This window comes from Meles meles, chromosome 2 (genome assembly GCF_922984935.1).
Source record: "Meles meles chromosome 2, mMelMel3.1 paternal haplotype, whole genome shotgun sequence".
NCBI classification, from domain to species: domain Eukaryota; kingdom Metazoa; phylum Chordata; class Mammalia; order Carnivora; family Mustelidae; genus Meles; species Meles meles.
Genome location: NC_060067.1, coordinates 57,920,594 through 57,943,431, shown reverse-complemented (window position 1 = coordinate 57,943,431; position 22,838 = coordinate 57,920,594). Strand labels below are relative to the sequence as shown.

At 41.9% G+C, this 22,838-nt stretch overlaps 1 pseudogene; it reads right to left on the bottom strand.

Moving 5' to 3' along the window:
* Positions 1 to 2,517: 2,517 nt before the first annotated feature.
* On the bottom strand, positions 2,518 to 16,243 carry LOC123936835 (annotated as a pseudogene).
* Between the last annotated feature and the right edge of the window lie 6,595 nt (positions 16,244 to 22,838).

Genomic DNA, 22,838 nt, shown 5'->3' with positions numbered 1-22,838 from the left:
AAATAAAATAAAACAAAATAAAATGGTTTTATTGGCCAAGCTGCCCTTTCTTCAATGTAAAGCAATACAGATAACAAAAAACAAAAATAAAATAATCAATAATCTTACCACCCAGGGATCACTACTCTTTACATTTATGTATATATTACACACTTTTCATATAAATCAAGTTTTTCATATAACTCACACATTCACAGTTAAGAAGGGTGTTTTTTTTTTAATTTCTGAATTTTTGAATTTCTGAAATCAGGGTAAGCCTTAGAATCAATGTACTTAGAAAGCTGCATGTCATGGTTTAATTGGCAGTATCTTTCTTCTTAGTGATGAGTAAATTAAAGCCCATCTTACAACTGATGACGTCTGAGATCTAATGAAATAGATACATGTTTAGAGAAATGTTATCACCCTACAGTGACCTGAATTTTTCAATTAATATGGTGCAAACATCACCCTAAGTCAACAGTTTTATATTGTCATTTTTAATTGGCAAAGAATATTGCACCATGTAATTGTACCATAATTTGCTTATCCATCTCTTACTTTGCTACATTTATTTTATTTCCATTAAAAGCATAACCATAGTAGGGTTGCCTGAGTGGCTCAGTTGTTTAAGTGTCCGACTCTTGGTTTCAGCTCAGGTTGTGATCTCAGGGTCATGAGATCAAGCCCTGCATGGGGCTCTGAACTCAGCACAGAATCTGCTTGGGACTTACTCTCCCTCACCCTCTCCCTCTACCCCTACCCTGCGCCCATACAGGCTTTGTTTCTCAAGTAAATAATAAATCTTTTTAAAAAATTTTTTTGAAAGATTTTTATTTATTTATTTGATGGACAGAGATCACAAGTAGGCAGAGAGGCAGGCAGAGACAGAGAGAGAGAGAGAGAGGAGGAAGCAGGCTCCCTGCTAAGCAGAGAGCCCGATGTCGGTCTCAATCCCAGGACCCTGGGATCACGACCTGAGCTGAAGGCAGAGGCTTTAACCCACTGAGCCACCCGGGTGCCCAGATAAATCTTTTTTTTTTTTTTTTTTTTTTTTTAAAGTAACTATATTAGAAGAGTCTATCTGCAGTGGGAGGCTGTGCATGTTTGGAGGTAAATATGTTTGGATAACAGATGTCTGTTATCATTCTTACTGTCCACCTAAGTACACTTGGCTCATCTGAGGACTCAGGAAAGACCATCAGCTCTGACATTCCTGGCACTCCACTGTTCTGATCCCTGGTAGTCAGGAACCCAGATATATTCTTCAAGGTGTCCTCCAAAGGCTTCACCCACGTGTTTGAAATTATCAGAAGAGATCAATAAAATTGTGTTATTTCTATAAACTGGGATGTATTAAGGTAGAGAGTTCTCTGGTCATTGTGATTTAAAATAGAATCTAATCTTTGAATTGAATAAAAATGTCAATATGTAGTTTAAAAATAGTTTTATAGGAATATATTTTATTTGAACGAATTATGTATGGAAGAAAAAAAGTTGGTAGAAGTAGATGGAACTCTTCATAAATGAAAAAGTGTTTGAAAATGTAGATATCAACATGGAGTTTTCCTCTTGAGTTAATTTAACCCAAGTGAGACATTAAATTCATGCAATGTTACCCAACGGGACATGCACACCTTTATTTTCAGTCAGAAACTTAAAAATGAACAAGACACTGGGAGCCAGGTAAAGAGTGTTATCCATGTCTGTTCTACCTGGCAGAGTCAGGATGAGGCTGAAATAAAAAGTCACTGAGGGCACAAAATTTAGGGAGGTGTCACTCTCTGGACCTTGCAGTTCCCTGGGTGTCACATTTGCCCCACCTAGTCCTGTCCCCTGCCACTCAATGTGTAGCTTATCAATGGACAGTGTCAAAAAAAGAAGTTGTTGTTGTTGTTGATTTAAGAGGTGGTCTTTAAGGATTCTACACTGAAAATTTCAAAATGTATAAAGGTTTTTGGAATAGACTGATTAATATTTAAAGGAACCATAGAGAAGATTCATTGGAAATAGTCTCAACAAATGAGAAAATTCAGTTAATATCATTGAAATCCTCCTAACATAATTCCAGGAAACAGGATTCAGTTTGTGATAATACTGCTTAGACACTATCAGATAAGAAAACTGACTACTTCTTACTCTTTGAAGTGGTGTAATAATTAACAATGTTCAATTATGCCTGTTCTTTTCATGAATTCATGAGTATAAAAATTAATAGAACATTTCATAAAGCAATATATCTTCTCTTTAAATGTTTCTTACTGAAGTGTTTTGTTTTGTTGTTAAAGGTTTTTTGTTCATAAGTGAAACAACAATCCCTCCAAAGGGAACGGATAGCCTATCAGCTCAGACAAAAGAGTGAATTCAGGATGGTGGTCACTGGTATTTCTAATGATAAAATTCTTAGAAAGTACATGCAGAAAGCTCTACTATGCAGATGGCCACAGAACACGACCATCTGACAATTTTACTGGTGAGGGCACTGGGACTCCAGATGTTACCAGTCTCTACCACCCGACCTGAGCTCTCCATTTAGGCTTAATATTTGGCTTTTCCAGTTTTGTTAATGACACAAACATAATTTAAATCCTTGATGTTTTAATTGTAGTCAAGGACACATTCTCCAACAAATCAGCCTGGAATTTCATACCCAACTTGGTGCGGTCTATATCCAATAGTTTTGGGGAGCTTTTTCATCAGCGAACTGGCAATGCTGACCATCTTTGAATTATATGGCTTGACTCAAGAAAGCAAGATTTGCATTGTTTTGCCAATGCCAGTTGTGTCTATAGCAACCAAGACATTTTTCCCAGTTGAAGTTGCAAAATCATCTCCATAAATTTATTTTATTGCCCCAACTGAATGGTCATTACCATAGCTCTTCCATCTCATAAAATCTGCAGTCAAGGGATGGATATATTACTATTTCTGTTCAGTGCTTTGTCATAATCCAGCAAGTCAGTAGAGAATTTATAGCTCCCCTGGGGCATGCAGATACCCCATTGGGGCTGCCATGTGATAGCCTCCTATCTTCACAGATTTTCAAGTATAAGCCATTTTGTTCTGTCCATGATTAGTCCTTTAGGAATAAGCACCTTTTCTAAATCCCCAGTGTAATGATTAGATATACAAAATAAATCTAGGTTATAGCCTGGTTCAGTATCACCAGTTGTGATGCAGTGCTGTGGGCCACCATAATGGGACTAGCTGAGGAGGAGGGGCACACAAGATTGCTTGTTTTTTTTTTTTAATTTATTTTTTTTACTTTTTCATTTTTATTTTTATTTTATTATTATTTTTTTACAAGATTGCTTTTTATTTTTATTTTATTTTATTTAAGATTTTATTTATTAGTCAGAGAGAGAGAGAGAGAGAGAGTGAGCGGAGGCAGACAGCGTAGCAGGCAGAGTCAAAGGGCAAAGCAGGCTCCCCGCCAAGCAAGAAGCCCGATGTGGGACTCAATCCCAGGACGCTGGGATCATGACCTGAGCCGAAGGCAGCTGCTTAACCAACTGAGTCACCCAGGCATCCCACAAGATTGCTTTTTAACCAGCCATTTGAAATGCTCATATTGTTGGGCACCTGGGTGGCTCAGTGGGTTAAGCAGCTGCCTTCGGCTCAGGTCATGATCCCAGCGTCCTGGAATCGAGTCCCACATCAGGCTCTCTGCTCAGCAGGGAGCCTGCTTCCCTCTCTCTCTCTCTCTCTCTCTCTGCCTGCCTCTCTATCTACTTGTCATCTCTCTCTGTCAAATAAATAAATAAAATCTTAAAAAAAAAAAAGAAATTCTCACACTGTTACCACAACTTGGAGGACCAGGCCACCTCACAGCAGTCCCTCTTAGCAGTAGGAGCACTGGACTTGTATACAGGCTGGCCAATTTGCCTTGGTTTGCCCAGGACTGTTCCAACATTAGCAATGACAGCCCCTCATCTCGCGAACCCCCTCAGTCCCAGGCAAATGGGACAGCTGGTCATCCTAACTTGGCATCACGTCCTAGATCTGTTATTAAAGTTGTATGACTTTGAGCACAAGGCTTCATTTCCTCATGGAATGTTTCCTCATCAGTATAATATAGAGAGAGCAGGTCTCTTTCAGGCTTGTTGTGAAGATGCTGGGTGAAAACACTGCCTTGTCCTTGAATTCTGGTATCAAAGCCCTGCTCGCTCCCAGGGACTCAGTGTGATGGTCTGCTGTTCCGTGAGATGGGGTCTTCCATACCAGTACAGCACTGGCTGCCTTGTATATATAAGGTGTTTGTAACTCAGCTACTTGTAACCCGAGGACTCTTTCCCCCTATTTACTAAAAGATAATGCTGAGCCTTGGTAGTTTGAGATATTACCCACCTGAAGCCTGACATCTGATTATGGTGACAAATGTATCTTGTGTTTGGTTATGAGGCTGTAGTATATCCTTGAGTTTATTTTTTTAAATTTTTTTTTTATTTGTTTATTTACAGCATAACAGTGTTCATTGTTTTGGCATCACACCCAGTGCTCCATGCAGTACGTGCCCTCCTTATTACCCACCACCTGGTTCCTCAACCTCCCAACCCCCGCCCCTTCAAAACCCTCTGGTTGTTTTTCAGAGTCCATAGTCTCTCATGGTTCATCTCCCCTTCCAGTTTCCCTCAACTCCCTCTCCTCTCCATCTCCCCATGTCCTCCATGTTATTTGTTATGCTCCACAAATAAGTGGGACCATATGATACTTGACTCTCTCTGCTTGACTTATTTCGCTCAGCATAATCTCTTCCAGTCCCGTCCATGTTGCTACAAAAGTTGGGTATTCATCCTTTCTGATGGAGGCATAATACTCCATTGTGTATATGGACCACATCTTCCTTATCCATTCATCCGTTGAAGGGCATCTTGGTTCTTTCCACAGTTTGGCGACCGTAGCCATTGCTGCAATAAACATTGGGGTACAAATGGCCCTTCTTTTCACTACATCTGTATCTTTGGGGTAAATACCCAGCAGTGCAATTGCAGAGCTTCATAGGGAAGCTCTATTCTTAATTTCTTGAGGAATCTCCACACTGTTCTCCAAAGTGGCTGCACCAACTTGCATTCTCACCAGCAGTGTAAGAGGGTTCCCCTTTCTCCACATCCTCTCCAACACACGTTGTTTCCTGTCTTGCTAATTTGGGCCATTCTAACTGGTGTCAGGTGGTATCTCAATGTGGTTTTAATTTGAATCTCCCTGATGGCTAGTGATGATGAACATTTTTTCATGTGTCTCATAGACATTTGTATGTCTTCGTTGGAGAAGTGTCTGTTCATATCTTCTGCCCATTTTTTGATATGATTATCTGTTTTGTGTGTATTGAGCTTGAGGAGTTCTTTATAGATCCTGGATATCAACCTTTTGTCTGTACTGTCATTTGCAAATATCCTCTCCCATTCCATGGGTTGCCTTTTTGTTTTGTTGACTGTTTCCTTTGCTGTGCAGAAGCTTTTGATCTTGATGAAGTCCCAAAAGTTCATTTTCACTTTTGTTTCCTTGGCCTTTGGAGACATATCTTGAAAGAAGTTGCTGTGGCTGATATCGAAGAGGTTACTGCCTATGTTCTCCTCTAGGATTCTGATAGATTCCTGTCTCACGTTGAGGTCTTTCATCCATTTCGAGTTTATCTTTGTGTACGGTGTAAGAGAATGGTCGAGTTTCATTCTTCTACATATCGCTGTCCAGTTTTCCCAGCACCATTTATTGAAGAGACTGTCTTTTTTCCATTGTATATTTTTTCCTGTTTTGTCGAAGATTATTTGACCATAGAGTTGAGGGTCTGTATCTGGGCTCTCCACTCTGTTCCACTGGTCTATGTGTCTGTTTTTTTTTTTTTTTTAAGATTTATTTTTTTGACAGATAGAGATTACAAGTAGGCAGAGAGGCAGGCAGAGAGAGACAGAGAGGAGGAAGCAGGCTCCCAGCCAAGCAGAGAGCCCGATGCGGGGCTTGATCCCAGGACCCTGGGATCATGACCTGAGCCGAATGCAGAGGCTTTAACCCGCTGAGCCACCCAGGCGCCCCTATGTGTCTGTTTTTATGCTAGTACCACGCTGTCTTGGTGATCACAGCTTTGTAGTAAAGCTTGAAATCAGGTAACGTGATGCCGCCAGTTTTGTTTTTGTTTTTCAACATTTCCTTAGCAATTCGGGGTCTCTTCTGATTCCATACAAATTTTAGGATTATTTGCTCCAGCTCTTTGAAAAATACCGGTGGAATTTTGATCAGAATGGCATTAAAAGTATAGATTGCTCTAGGCAGTATAGACATTTTAACAATGTTTTTTCTTCCAATCCAAGAGCATGGAACAATCTTCCATCTTTTTGTGTCTTCTTCAATTTCTTTCATGAGTGTTCTGTAGTTCCTCGAGTACAGGTCCTTTACCTCTTTGGTTAGGTTTATTCCCAGGTATCTTATGGTTCTTGGTGCTATAGTAAATGGAATCGATTCTCTAATTTCCCTTTCTGTATTTTCGTTGTTAGTGTATAAGAAAGCCACTGATTCAGAGAGAGTCAAGTATCATATGGTCTCACTTATTTGTGGAGCATAACAAATAACATGGAGGACATGGAGAGATGGAGAGGAGAGGTAGTTGAGGGAAACTGGAAAGGGAGATGAACCATGAGAGACTATGGACTCTGAAAAACAACCAGAGGGTTTTGAAGGGGCGGGGGGGGGGGGGGAGTGGGAGGTTGAGGAACCAGGTGGTGGGTAATAGGGAGGGCACGTACTGCATGGAGCACTGGGTGTGATGCCAAAACAATGAACACTGTTATGCTGTAAATAAACAAATAAACGAATAACAAAAAAAAAGAAAGCCACTGATTTCTGTACATTGACTTTGTATCCTGCCACGTTACTGAATTGCTGTATGAGTTCTAGTAGTTTGGGGGTGGAGTCTTTGGGGTTTTCCATATAAAGAATCATGTCATCTGCGAAGAGAGTTTGACTTCTTCCTTGCCAATTTGGATACTTTTTTTTCTCTTTGTTGCCTGATTGCCGTTGCTAGGACTTCTAATACTATGTTGAACAAGAGTGGTGAGAATGGGCATCCTTGTCATGTTCCTGATCTCAACGGGAAGGCTGCAAGCTTTTTCCCATTGAGGATGATATTTGCTGTGGGTCTTTCATAGATAGATTTTATGAAGTTCAGGAATTTTCCCTCTATCCCTATACTTTGAAGCGTTTTCATCAGGAACGGATGCTGGATTTTGTCAAATGCTTTTTCTGCATCAATTAAGAGGGCCATGTGGTTCTTCTCTCTTCTCTTATTGATTTGTTCTATCACATTGATTGATTTGCAAATGTTGAACCAACCTTGCAACCCAGGGATGAATCCCACCGGGTCATGGTGGATGATCTTTTTAATGTGCTGCTGGATCCTGTTTGCTAGGATCTTGTTGAGAATCTTTGCATCCATATTCATCAGTGATATTGGTCTGAAATTCTCCTTTTTGGTAGGGTCTTTGCCTGGTTTGGGGATCAGGGTAATGCTGGCTTCATAACAAGAGTCTGGAAGTTTTCCTTCTGCTTCGATTTTTTGGAAGAGCTTCAGGAGAATTGGTGTTATTTCTTCTTTGAAAGTTTGGTAGAATTCCCCAGGGAATCCGTCAGGTCCTGGGCTCTTGTTTTTTGGGAGGTTTTTGATCACTGCTTCGATCTCGTTACTAGATATCGGTCTATTCAGGTTGTCAATTTCTTCCTGGTTCAATTTTGGGAGTTTGTAGTTTTCCAGGAATGCATCCATTTCATCTAGGTTTCTTAGCTTATTGGCATATAACTGTTGCTAATAATTTCTGATGATTGTTTCTATTTCCTTGGTGTTAGTTGTGATCTCTCCCTTTTCATTCATCATTTTATTAATTTGGGTTTTCTGTCTTTTCTTTTGGATTAATGTGGCCAATGGTTTATCGATCTTATTGATTCTTTCAAAAAACCAGCTTCTGGTTCTACGTTCTACTGTATCTCTGGTTTCTACCTCATTGATCTCTGCTCTAATCTTGATTATTTCCCTTCTTGCATGTGGAGTTGGTTTGATTTGTTGTTGATTCTCCAGTTCTTTAAGGTGTAGAGACAGTTGGTGTATTCTGGATTTTTCAATTTTTTTGAGGGAGGCTTGGATGGCTATGTATTTCCCCCTTAGAACCGCCTTTGCTGTATCCCATAGGTTTTGGACCAAAGTGTCTTCATTCTCATTGGTTTCCATGAATTGTTTAAGTTCATCTTTGATCTCCTGGTTGATCCAAGCATTAAGCATTCTTAAGCAAGGTGGTCTTTAGCTTCTAGGTGTTTGAGTTCCTTCTGAACTTTTCCTTGTGATTGAGTTCCAGTTTCAAAGCATTGTGATCTGAGAATATGCAGGGAATAATGTCAGTCTTTTGGTATTGGTTGAGTCCTGCTCTGTGACCCAGTATGTGGTCTATTCTGGAGAAGGTTCCATGTGCACTTGAGAAGAATGAGTGTTCTGTTGTTTTAGGGTGGAATGTTCTGTATATGTCTATGAGGTCCATCTGGTCCAATGTCTCATTCAATGCTCTTATTTCTTTATTAATTTTCTGCTTCGATGATCTATTTCTGAGAGAGGCATATTAAGATCTCCTACTATTATTGTATTCATATCAATATGACTCTTTATCTTGATTAATAGTTTTCTTATGTAATTGCGTGCTCCCATATTGGGGGCATAGATATTCACAATTGTTAGATCATCTTGGCGGATAGTCCCTTTAAGAATTATGTAGTGTCCTTCTGTATCTCTGACTACAGTCTTTACTTTAAAATCTAATTTATCTGATATGAGAATCGCTACCCTGGCCTTCTTTTGAGGCCCATTGGCATGAAAGATGCTTCTCCATCTCTTCACTTTCAGTCTGGGTGTATCCTTAGGTTCAAAATGGGTCTCTTGTAGACAACATATGGATGGGTCCTGTCGTTTTATCCAATCTGCAACCCTGTGTCATTTTATGGGCGCATTTAGGCCATTCACATTGAGAGTGATTATTGAGAGATAAGTTTTTATTGACATCGTGTTGCCTTTGAAGTCTTTCTGTCTGTAGATTGTTTCTATATTTCTGTTCAAAGATATTCTTAGGATATTTTCTCTTTTATGGGACCCCCCTTAATATTTCCTGCAGTGTCGGCTTGGTGGTTGCATAGTCTTTTAAGCCTTGCCGGTCTTGGAAACTCTTTATCTCTCCATTCATTTTAAATGTCAGTCTTGCTGGATAAAGTATTCTTGGTTGCATGTTCTTCTCATTTAGTACTCTGAATATATTTTGCCAGCCCTTCCTGGCTTGCCAGGTCTCTGTGGAAAGGTCTGACGTTATTCTAATGGGCTTTCCTCTGTATGTAAGGAGCTTCTTTGTCCTAGCTGCTTTTAAGAGGGTCTGTTGTGAAACATAATTCCTCATTTTAACTATAAGGTGTCGTGAGGACTTTCGAGAATCTAAAATCTTGGGAGGAAATCTCTCTGCCTCTAGTACATGAACGTTGTTTCCATTCGTGAGATTGGGAAAATTTTCATAGACAACTTCTTCCACTATATCTTCTAGACTTCTTTCTTTTTCCTCCCCTTCAGGGATTCCAATAATTCTGACGTTGGAATGTTTCATGGCATCATTTATTTCCCTGATTCTGTTTTCGTGGCTTTTGAGCTGTTTGTTCCAGATTTCTTCCTGATCCTTTCTCTCTATCTGTTTGTCCTCCCCATCACTAATTCTATCTTCTCTCTCAGTTACCCTAGCTTTTAGAGAATTTAGATTAGATTGGAACTCATTGAGAGCATTTTGAACATCATCCCTGGTGGCTTTCAGTTCTGCCCTAACATTGTGAACATCATCCCTGGTGGCTTTCAGTTCTGCCCTAATCAATTCTGTTTGGTCATCCATGGCTTTCTCCAACCTAGCTATTGCCTGGATAATTGTTAGTCTGAATTCCTTTTCTGCCATATTGTCTATGTCGATAGCCATTAGCTCTGTTGCAGAAGGCCCATCCTCTGTATTTTTCTTCTGTTGGGTATTCCTCCTCCTAGTCATTTTGGTAAGAGATGACTGAACAGATGCAGCTGGACTTATCGATTGTGGTGCAGTCAAGGTGCACCCTGGAACCCTTCTGTGCAATCAGGGTTCCCCAACCGAATGAGAGAAAAAAGAAAAGAAAAAGAAATAGAGAAGAAGAAAGAAAAAAAAGGGAAAAGAAAAAAGGAAAAAAAGAGAGAGAGAGAGAGAGAGATAGAGATAGGAAAAAAAGGGAAGATAAAAGAGAAGGCTCAGCCCAAATGGGCCACAAGGTAAGATTTGTGAAGTATACAAACAAAAACAGACAAACAAAAAGACTGATAAAAGTATATGACTAGAGAAAAAATATATATATATAAGCAAAAAAAAAAAAAAAAAGGGAAGAACCTCATCAGAAAGAACCCCAAGTATAAGATTTATATATTATCAGGACAAACACAAATTCACAGAAACACTGACAGAAGGAAAAATTGGGAGAGTGGTTATAAATTCTCAGTGTGGGTGAGGAAGGTTATTTTGATTCTTGCTGAATATATCTTGATGTTTTTGTTAAGGGACTCAACTTTCCTAAGTGACAGGGGGATTAGAAACTGGTTTGCCTATAGGGGTAGCATTGATTGGGGAAAGGGGATTACCTTGAAGTTTAACTCTATATGTATAGTAGAAAATAAAAATTAAAAAAGAATAAACTAGACTAAACTAAGTTAAAATTAAAAAAAAATTAAAAAAATAGAAAAGCAAAAGAAAAACATGGGTGTATGTATCAAAAGGTTCAGGTTAGAAGGTTATTAAAGAATTTGATGTACTGGACATCTCAGTGTGATGGTAAATAGGTTAAAAAAATTATCTGTATTTATATAAAAAAAAAAGAACCAGAATATTGGTAAAGAGTTAAAAATAAAAGTTGTATTTATGAAGTAGTGGTGGTTGTTCTCTTGTAGTCTTTTTTTTTTTTTTTTCTTCCTTCCTGGTTGGTTTTCTGGGGGAGGGGCCTGCCACGTGGGTTTTCAGACAATGATGTTCCCTGAGTTAGGTCCTCCTGCTCCCCTCAAGGGGGTGGGCTCTGAGGAAACTTTTTTCTCAGGCTTTTGTTCTCTAGGGGTTTTTATGTTCTTTCATCTGTTTTCTCTCGCCTTGACAGCTTTTGATGGTTTTTGGAGTTTTAGAGGAGAGCAAACTGCACCCCGACCTCCATCTCAGAGAGAAGCCTCAGAATGTTCTGCAAAAGCTGCTGGCAGAGTCGGTTCTGAGTCACAGTCCCTGGGGATGCAGGAGCTCCTCGTTGTACCCAAAACCAGGGCAGCGGTGGCTGTCTAGGCAGCTCCAGACCGCCAGAGAGGTTCTGAGCAGAGATCGCACACTGAGATTTTCCCGCTGTCCCGGGCTGGGAATGTCTGTTTTTTCTGGATGCCAGAGCTCCAGGCTAGCACCTATGAGCACCTCTCCCAAGGGAGGGTGTGAGACGTGCGCGTTTCAGGATTGCCATCTGGCCAGGTTCCCAGGCCCTCACGGGAGCCAGACCCCACTCATTCTCAGGCGCGCTGGCGGGTCAAGTGCACTGGCGGCTCAGGGATGGAGACCTGATTTCTTTGCTGCACTCTCTCTGGCTCAGCGCCAGGGGAGGCTGTCCTGGGTCCGGGGACTTAGGTCCCTGACCCTAACCACCCAGGTTCCCACTATTTCCCCCTGCGATCCTTTGCTCTTTGTTTTTTGAGTGCTTTCAACCAGACTCCAAGTTAATGCTGGTCCCCAGATGCAGGGCACTCTCATATTGGGGTATTACTTTCCAATCGGTCACCTCTGGTGGCTCCCTCCCCCTTTTGTTTATCTTCTGATATCAGTCCAATGCTCCCGGTGGGCTTTACCTGCCACTGGCGTCTTCTGCTCCTGTAGAGATCCAGATGTGTATAATTCTGATCTCAGGCTGATTTCATGGGTGGTCGGAGTTCTTTGGTAGGTAATCAGCTCACTTTAGGGTACAGGTTGAAACGGTGCCTCCTCCTACTTCCCTGCCATCTTGACTCCCCTTATCCTTGAGTTTTTAATGTATTCAGTGTCACATCAGGGAGATTTGTAAGAAACACTATTGATGTTTAAATGGATTTGTAGAAAACCATTTTGAGTTCTTGAGTTATAACATGGCTATCATCTGATTTTCAAGAAAGTCAGGAGAAGCAAGGCTGAATGTCAGACTGGAGAAAGAGACTTGGGCTTTTCCATTTTGTGAGTCATTAAAGGCATCGTCCTGGGAGCTGTTTATTGGATCTACTGCAAATATTGGGGTTGATTTGAAGGGCAGGTGGTCAGGTTTTCTGTGTGCTTTGTTTTTTTATTTTTTTTATTTTTATTTTTTTTAATTATTTTTATTATTATTATTATTTTTTTTGCTTGCTTGTTTTTTTAAATGTCTTTTCTTTACTGAAGACTAGTAGCTATTTTTCAGTAAGGGCCAGTGGATGAAAACCCAGAAAAGAAGAGGATGAGTATTGGCTGAGTGTGTGACCCAAGTGTATGAATTTGGATATAAGAATATTCTGGAAAGTTAAAATGCAAACAAAGGTAAGCTCTTACCCATTTCTTCATATCCAAGAAGCTCATTCATTTTACATTTTCACATTTCAAAAGTTCAGAGTATTTTAAATTTGATGTCTTTTCTGAAAAGCTGTTATTTAATAAAGATACACTTAACAATTAATGGCCACTTATAGTAGAGAAAATCTGTTATTCCCAAATCCAATATTTTACAGTTTCCCACTGTTATTCAAGTCCAGGAAGGCTCAGTGGTTGATTAAAATTCATCATCTCCACACAAAATGAAAAAGAAAACAAAAACAGAACAAAACTTAATGTAGCTTGGTAGAAAAAATAAACAAAAAATTAAAAAATATGTATATATGTAACAGGTAGTATACAGATTTAAGGGAGATGAATATTGAAGCTGGAAATTGGTACCAGCCTTAGGGCTCAGAAGAACACTTTTTCCCTTGGTCTTGCTCTGTCTTCAAAATCTGTGTCTGTGTGACACAGATTAAATTCAGTCATCTATCTGCAGCATAGACTCCCCCATTCAAAGGTGACTCTCCCAGACCTGGTAGCTCTCTGAGCCAGACTCTTGCTGACAGCACAGTCACCAGAAAATTTCTTTGGATGATTTAGAAATCTCCTTAATGGCCAATGGAAAGATTTACTTTCAAAACTTAGCAGTTAATCTAAGTTTTCTTATCCATATATCCTGATGAATAATGCAGTTGAGAGCATGTAAAGCAATGACACAGAGTGCATTCTTAGGAATCAGCTCCCTTCCCTTTCTTCCTCCTGTCCAGCCACCTCTCCAGGGATTCTGTTTTTTCCTGTTGTCCAACACAGGACCTTGAAGAATATCCAAATCATGAGGATAATAACCAAACAGCAAGGACCGCCCAGTGCTGACTCCTCAATAGTCTTACTATCTCCCTTCATCCTTACCACAATCCTGCACAGTGTCTGATATTGTGATTCCTTCTAAAAAGGAAAAAAGGGAGGAACGAAGCTTAGAAAGATTAAATAAAGGGGTGCCTGGTTGGTTTAGTAGGGTAAACGTCTGACTCTTGACTTTGGCTCAGGTCATGATCTCAGGGTAGTGAGATTGAGCCCCCTGTGGGGCTCCACACTCAGTAGAGAGTTCGCTTGAGATTCTCCCTCTCCCTTTGCCCCTCCCTGCTAAAATAAATAAATAAATCTTTTAAAAAAATTAAATAAAGTACCCAAGGACACCAATACCAACACAGGAACTTGGACGTGAACCCAAAAAGTCAGACTCCAAAGCCCAGTGCTTAATCATATTTGAGCCTGTAAGAAGGTCTTAATAAATGGGCACAGAAGAGGTCAATCATGCAGCACTTTCTAGTTGCCAGTAGCTTTTACATGCATTTGGCCCTTGGAAGCACTCTGTGACTAGAATGAGTGTTCCTGTTTTGTGATGAGAAACTAAAAGCCCAGAGAGGTAGAAAGACCTGTCTAAGGTCAGACAGATCGTTAGCAAAGTTTAGATCTTTTTTTTTTTAAAGATTTTATTTATTTATTTGACAGACAGAGATCACAAGTAGACAGAGAGGCAGGCGGGGGTTGGGGGGTAAGCAGGCTCCCTGCTGAGCAGAGAGCCCGATGTGGGGCTCGATCCCAGGACCCTGAGATCGTGACCTGAGCTGAAGGCAGAGGCTTAACCCACTGAGCCACCCAGGTGCCCCCAAAATTTAGATCTTAAATGTGAGTCTTCTGATGCTTAGTTAAGAGAGATTTCCCAGAAATATCCCAGAAATTACATAAGCTTCAGATCCTTTACCTTGAGGACTGTACTTACCCACCTACCAGCTTGCCTGACAGCTGTAACAAGTCTCAGAACACACTGTAGGCACCAAAACGAAATAGTCCCATGAGTGAACACAAGGTCATTTATTTGTTTATTAAGTAGGCTCTATGCCCATGTGGGGCTTGAGCTCACAACTCTGAGATCAAGATCTGAGCTGAGATCAAGAGTCAGGTGCTTAATGGACTGAGCCACCCAGGGTCTCCGTGGTCACATTTAATTAACACTCAAAGTTCTCTGAGTTGAAGACCATATGGAGGGTGGAGGTGCAACACTTCCTGAGAGGGGGGGAAAGAGAGGGAAATGCCCCGAGGCGTGCTCTGTATAGGACAAGGTGGTTGTAGGCTCAGGTGTCCAGACAGGAGGAGAAAGCTGGGGCGGGGGTGACAGGGAGAAAATGGTAGAGACTCTGGAAATAGGTTCGAATCTCAGCTCTGACATTTAGTGAACAGCTCGGGCACCATGGGCAAGTCAATTTTTGTCTGCTCTTCAGAGTACATATGTAAAATGGAGTTAGTAATGACAGCTACTTCATAGGGATGTGGAGGGTATGAAATGGCCTAGTGTACCTCCTACGGTTAGTGCTGTGCCTGGTGTGGCTTTAGAAGGCAATAAATAGTCCCTATCATTAGGGAGATGAGGAAAACATTACATAAGATCTTAAGAAGTGTTATGATGGTATCTATCTATGGTTTTCATGTTATCCAAGGTCTCCAGTCATATGGGGCACATTGTCCAGTGACAAGAAGATTGGATTCATGGCAAAACATTCCTCAGTACTGGAGCGGAAAGTCCCACCTTTCCAAGCCTCGCTTTTTTCTTGTATAAAATGGGAATAACATCTTACCTACCTCACGGAGAGGATATGAGATCCAATGAGATAATGCAGGAGAGAATGTAGAGAAAATCATAGGACAGAAGTGGATGATGGGCGTGGTGGTGGTGGTGATGATGACTGATAATGACATCATGATTTTTCAATCAACATCTTGCAATTTAAGGCAAAAATAGAATTTTTATAAACCTGAATCTATCTAAAATGCCCTTATAAGAACTGAATATGTAAAGGACAGTTATGGCAAATATTCAAGGAAAGCGTAGCATCAGAATACCCAGCAAATAACAGCCAGCATGTAAGCTGAAATACAAGGATGGCCAGCAGGGGGAGATAGACAATCACGTTAGTGCAATAGCCCTTTTTCCCTGGAGACCATTGGTCATCCACATGCTTGTTTTGGCTGTTGTTCCATATGCCCTGGGAAATCAAGGGATTAAGCATTAGAGCAATAACTGACCTGATGAAGCTGATGTTTAAATGGAATGGTCATCTCAGACCCCACATTTCAGGGCTCTTCCTTACGAATTCCTGCCCCGGGGCCTTTCTCCCTGTCTGTTTTCTCCCAGAACTCCTTTGTGCTTTCATAGTGCCCAGTACTTCTGCTTTATTACATTCCCTGACTCTTCTCTCAAACCCACTCCCAAACCTACAGAACACCGACCTGCAAAATATATCTGGATCCTAACCACATTTCACCATCCTACTCGAGCCCCTTATTTCCTTGGGTTCTTGCAAAAGCCTCTTTGACTAGTGTCCTGATTCTGCCCCCTTGAAGCTAGTCTCTCCCCAGAGCAGCTACAATGGTGCTTCTGAAACACAAAACAGATCCTGTCCCTCCCCAGGTGAATGCTCTCCAAAGACTCCTTGGTGCACTAGAATGAATGCCAAAGTGGACTCCAAGCCCCGCGGGGTTCTCCGGCTCCCCCATTCCATGCCTGTCTGCCATTCTTTTCTCCTCGCTCTCCCTGCTTCATCTGCTCTCACCACACTGGCCTCCTGGCTGCTGGGGCCTTGTGCTGGCTCCTCCCTCCTCCTGCAACACTCGTTAGGTGTCTGCATGGTGAGTTCTCTTCCCTTCTCTGGTCTTGGCTGAAATACTTGTCTCTCTGTGCAGTCTTCCTCAACCACCCTCTATACACTGTCTTCCTCCAGGCATCTCAGAGCCTTCTGCCCGTTCTCTGCACACTTTCGAAAAATGTCCTAGTGCATCCTGTGTGCTGGATACCGTCCGAAGCACTTCCGAAGTATCTTGCTGACTTCTCACAACATTCCCTGTGATGTGGGCCTTATTATGCTTTGCCTTTTGTAGATGAGGGAAGCGAGGTACAGAAAAGTTATGTAGTTTGACCACGGTTCTGGAGCTCGTGCAGGGGGCAGCGAGGCTGTGCATGGCCCAGCTGCTTCCCACTGCACTCAGCACCATGTGATGGAGAATTTAAGAATATACTTAACGTCTTTTCTGTCTCCCTTCACTAGAATGGAATCTCTAAGAGGGCAGGGACTTCTGTCAGTTTTACTCATTACTGTATTCCTTGGAAAGGGCCAGCACATTGTAGGTGCTCAGGAAGTGCTTGTTGAAGGGATTAATAAACTTACCATGAGTACAGTACATAATGAAGAGTGCACAAGGTTCCTGAGGGCTGGGGATGTCCGTCTTGTTTGCTCCTAAACCCCAGTGCCTAGAGAACCGTTGGCCTGGAGATGGCCCTCAATAGGTATTCTCAGATGAAAGAGTGAATAGGTTCCAGCTTTCTTATCAGTAAAGAAGGTAGATGGCCTCTAAGTTCCCTCCAGCTGGCAAGTTGGCGTCGTCTTTCATTGTGTTTTCTTTCATTTAATGTTCAGGAAGAGGATCACGGATGATTTAATACAGACAAGTCAGGTAATCTCCGGAGGCTGGCACAGTGCCTGGTGTGGCGGTTCTCCATAAATCATTCCTGATCAATCAATGATCAAAGGAATGTTTTCGGTAGAGCATTTTGCAAGGTTGTGTGTGTAGTGCTGTCAACTGGAAAGGACACCAGGAGGGCGGGAGGGGACCCGCAAAGGTGCTGCCATGAGATCCAAGCAAGAAGCAGTGAAAGCAGAAAGGGTTACCAGCCAGTCATGGACAGAGGGGTGGCAGAGTGAAGAGAGCTACCCCTTGGAGGAGAGAAGGAAGAGACTGGTTTTGGATGTGATAGGTGTGGACAAGATGAAAAACATACAGTTGGAGAGGCCCACTCAGGACCAGAGCCCGGGGTCGGAGCTCTACAGAAGCAAGCACCCATGAGATCATCAGAGAACAGAGTGCAGCAAGAGCACAGCCAGAAACGGAGCCTGAGAGGACTGCCCAGGTCCAGGAAATGGGAGGAAGAAGGGCAGGAGAGGGACAGCCAGGGAGGGAGGAGCTGGGTGGCAGGATGTAGTGCTGTGCCAACTGATGGGGCGATATTTCCACAAGGAGAAGGAGGGAGCAGTGCCAAAACCTGCTGAGAGATCAGGAGGATGGGCTGCAAAGACCCAAGCCCCTAATCCGCTCAGCAGGGGAGAGTGGCGCTGGGGGCCACTATGTTGCAGGGGTGGAGGTGGAGAGCGGAGGCAGTGGATACACGTGTCCTTTGCTGTTTGCTGGCTGTGGGCTTGGGGCAGTTTCATTCTCTGGCCTTCAGCTTTTTCACCTATGAAACACTTACAGCATATTATGCCTCCACCAAAGGGTGTGAAAGGGAGACAGGATGAAACAAAGTCCTTAGTGCCCAGTAAGTTTTCCTTATACCCAAACTGCATTTAGTGAGTGGCAATTTGGCAATTCGTGAGAAGTACAATAAAAAGCAGTCAGGCTAAGTTTAGAACTGAAGAGAAGAATGATGATCTCAGACCTTGAAGAGTAGGTGGGACAAGGAGTCTTTGGTGCAAGGTCTTTGGGCTTTCCCCGCACTCACTGGGTACTCCACGCAGGAGGCAGAGATTCTGCAGAGGAAAGAGTCCGGGAGGCCAGAGAGTTAGTCAGACCTCGGTCTGAGGGAGGTTGGGAGGGTGAGCCCTGGGAGGAGGAAGGGACGAGGCTTCTGCATAAGGGATGCTGCTTCCTCATAGATGGGAGCAAAGGGCAGAACCGAGGGGAGTGGCAGAAAGTGGTGAGTTCAGAAAGAGTGGGAAAAGAACAAGTACTCCAGCAACTGAAAAATTTGGCACTCTCAGAATTAATTTGGGCCTAGTGCTGCATGCGAGACCCTTAGGTAACTGCTTTCCACTCTAAAAACACAGATGGGGCCCAGCTCTGGCCAAACCTGGGTTAGAGAGATGAATTAGGTCGAGTCTTTACCTTAAAGAATTCAGAGTCTAGAGGGGACAAACAGAATCACAAATTCACTCATTCACTCGTTCATTCATTTGGCAAGACCTGCTTCAGCTCTCCGTGCACACATCCAAGACACTGCTTATAATAATGGTCTCTTTTTACATGCCTGGTTCTCTGGCCTGGCTAAGCTTTTAGAAGACATCTGTCCTTTTCATTGTTCTAATTCCAGTAACACAATACTGTACAGTAACATAGTTCAACATATTGATTGAAACTCAAGTATAACATTTTAGAAGAACCAACATGAAACCGCTAAGGATGAAATAAAGCAGATCCTAAGATCAAAATGAACAGAAATTGGGGCGCCTGGGTGGCTCAGTGGGTTAAAGCCTCTGGCTTCGGCTCAGGTCATGATCTCAGGGTCCTGGGATCGAGCCCCACATCGGGCTCTCTGCTCAGCAGGGAGCCTGCTTCCCCCTCTCTCTCTACTTGCCTCTCTATCTACTTGTGATCTCTCTATATATATCAAATAAATAAAATCTTAAAAAAAAAAAAATGAACAGAAATTAACCCAATTGTGTATCACCTTGATAACTCAACCACCCAGACAATGGGAATTAATTCAAGACTTGTCTTTTTTTTTTTTTTAATATTTTATTTATTTATTTGACACAGAGAGGTCACAAGTAGGCAGAGAGGCAGGCAGAGAGAGAAGGAGAAACAGGCTCCCCACTGAGCAGAGAGCCCAATGCGGGGCTCAATCCCAGGACCCTGAGATCATGACCTGAGCCAAAGGCAGAGACTTAAGCCACTGAGCCACCCAGGCGCCCCAAGACTTGTCTTTTTTGAACATAATGCCTTGACTGTGTATTAGTAAAGTATATTCCGAGGGCAAAAATTACCCCAAATAAATCTTGAACTTTAACCAATAGGTTTGCATGGACCTACTTCATGTTTTGCAGGTTAGACCAAATGAGTCCATGAACATGTGTAAAAGGGGAGAAGCTGAGGAAAATACCAGGGTGTTGGATCTGAATTTGTGTGTGTGGTCACTGTGAACACATACATGTTTGCAGATGCAAAAATCACTTAGCTACATTGCTAATTTTGCCATATTTATTTTAATTCCTCTGAGGTCTTAATTCAACAACATTTGTAGAACACTTACTATATTCCAGATATCGTACTGGGCATTTAACATGAAATATTTCATTTAATCCTCACCACTGACACTGTGTGATACGTTTAACTTATTAGAAAAGCGAGAAACGTGCCCAAGGTAATGGCAAAGCCAAGTTTGGTCTAACCCCAGAATTGTGCTTCTAATCACAGGGATAAATAAGACAATTTGTATTTTAGCCCCATCGTAAAACACTGCATTCATTTGTGACACTAAGCTTGATCTTACTGCTATAATAAATAAATCTTACAGGGGGATCAAAAGACCCTTAGGAATCTCTTCATTTGCCAATAAAAGTATTTGTGCTCAGTTGTAATACAGTGTATCTTAAGGGGCTTGAGAGGCAAGAATGTGGGGTTTTAGACCTGGCTTTGCCAGTTTGGCACATGGCCTTGTGCAAGTTCATTAGACTTTCCTGAGTCTATGCTTCCTCTTTTCTGAATTGAAGGAGCTGGAGGGCACAAGGAGTCACAGACTCAATGTCTATGGGGGCTGACACAAATGAGTAAAATGACCCATGACCTGTGACCTATCTATGGTGCCTGTGATCTTTCAGCTCCAGGTGTGGACACCTGAGGTCTTCAGATCTTCCTACTTATCAAGAGAAGCCAGGAATCCAGAATTTTATGTGACACCTTTCAAATATTAAATTAAAAAATTAAAATTAAAAAATAAAAAATTTTAAATTTTAAAAAATTAAAAAAAAACCTTGCATGAATAAAAAATAAGCAAAGAAAACAAAATAAAAAAAACCCAAAAAACAAAACCAACTATACCAGTATGTGGTCCTTAGGCCAATACCTTCTTTGAATCAGATAAACTCTGAAGTCCTTTTAAGGTTACTTAGTTGAAAATGAGATGATCCCCTCAGGCTTGGAGATGTTTTGCATCTTAAATTGCTGAAACCTGATTATCTAGTTCATCTTCTCAAACTCTTCAAGGTTACATTAGGAGAATGGACAAGTCTTGGTTCCTCTTTGGATAGCCATCTGCTTACCTGTGGAATGAAGAGGCTGGGGAAGGAAAATAAAACTATTATCAGTTGAGAACATGCTGTATGTCAGGGACCTTTCATGAATCATACCATTTGTATTAGTTGGGATTCTCCAGAGAAAGAGAACCATGTTATGTGTGCGTGTGTCTACATATGTATATATACACATATGTGTATACATACACACACACATATAGAGTTTTTTTTAACTTTTTTTTTTTAAACTAGGCTCTACACCCAATGTGGGGCTCAAACTCATGAACCTGAGATCAAGAGCTGCATGCTCTACCGACTTGAGCCAACAAGAGTGCCCCCAGAGAGATATTTATTTTAAGAAATTAGCTAATGCAATTGTGGAGGCTGGTAAGTTTAAAGCCTGCACAATGTGTTAGCAGGCCAGAGACACAGGAGTAGTAATGGTGCAGTTCAAGATTGAAGGTTGTCTGCTGGCAGAATTCCTTCTTGTTCAGGGGAGATCAGCCTTTGTTTTATTCAGGCCTTCAACTGATTGGATGAGGCCCACCCACATTAAGGACAATCTCTTTTACTTAAAGTCTGCAGATTTAAACACTGTCTACAAAAAACATACTTTCAGAAATACCCAGAGTAATATTTGACCAAATATCTGGGTACTGTGGCCCAACCAGGTTGACGCATAAAATTAACTATTATACCTCTTAATCCTCACAATGATCCAACTAAGTAGACTACTGTTCCCATTTTACAGATGAGGAAACTGAAGGCATAAGAAATTAAATGGCTTCTAGAAAAAACAGGAGCAGAACTGGCATTCAAACTGAAGTCTGTCTAACTCCAAAACTCATTTCTTTACCCAGTTCTATCATGATTCTAGATATTAATGCTACTATTTGATACCATTAGATTTGGCAAGGTCCAAGTTTGTGATAGATACCAGGATCAAGGGAGCTAACTGCAGAACCCAGAGCTCCAATCTGGACATCCAGGGAGACTGCTGCAAGTGGATATTGTCAGTCAAGTTGTGTTTACATGGACCATATCATGGATTCTTCCTTGGATCAGGCAAGACAGTAGCTTAATGAACCAGGGAATTGTTCTCCCACACCTGGGCCTTTTCCAAGCTCTGTTTACATTCTATTCAACAAATATTTGCTGAGCATTTCCTGCATGCTAGGCATGGTGCTTGGAGGCTGTGGTACAGAGGTGCCTTAGACACATTCTTGGCATCAAGTCACTGTGGATCTAGTTAGGCAGTAAGACAAACAAACACGGTGCTGTAAAGAGAGCCTTGTAGGGAACCAGAGAAAGGAAAACTGGTCCCCTGTCTCTCTGACTCTGGGGTCCAGGCCTCTCTGGATTTTGTATCCTTGGAGCCTAAATGCTCACTGAATGTCTGTATGGGTGAAAGAGGAAATGGAAATTACTTATTCCCATGTGTGCACCCTTTACTAGATGGTTATCTCTTTAAGGGCAGGAGAAGGAGTTAAAAATGTGGGCTTACATCTTCAATGATCTGACTCTAAAGCTCAGCTACCCCCCTTATTGGCTGTGGAATATAATCTTCCCATGGCCCAGTATCTTTGACTGTGAAATAGTATGAATCATAGCACATGCCATGGAGCCACTGTGAGGATCACAGGAGTTAATGAAGTGAAGGTACTCAGTGGAGCACAGAGCACCGAGGATTACTTGTCTCATTGGCATGGTCACCATGGATTTTTGTCTTGGGATACAGCCTGACTCTGTAAGTAATGGTAAGTGATCAATGGGTGACTGAACTAAATGATCTTGGGCTACTGGGGAAGGGGGGCAGGTAGATCCTTGCTTTCTTTTTCTCTCTGGTTGCTTCATCTCATCTTGCTGCTGCATCTCCCTTGAAGCCTCACAAATCTTTGAAACGTTGGTGACCAGGACAGTCTAGTCCTTAAATTATTCACGTCTCAAGCTGAAACACCCATCCTCAAGTGAATGAAGAATTAGGGCCTTCTTCAAAGCTTGGAGGGAAGAAGAGCAGGGGTGCTTTCTTCCCTTCTACTCAGGCAGTCATTGCATCACTAGCTGTTCACTGGGAACACATTCCATTCATCATCAGCCAAGTTAGCCCTTCTTGGAAAAGGCCAACTCAGTATAATTGGTTCCTAGTCCTGCCAGTGGAGTCTTCAGGATCCTTTTGTGCCTCTAGCTTCCCTCACTTTTCCACATACTATCTCTTCAGCAG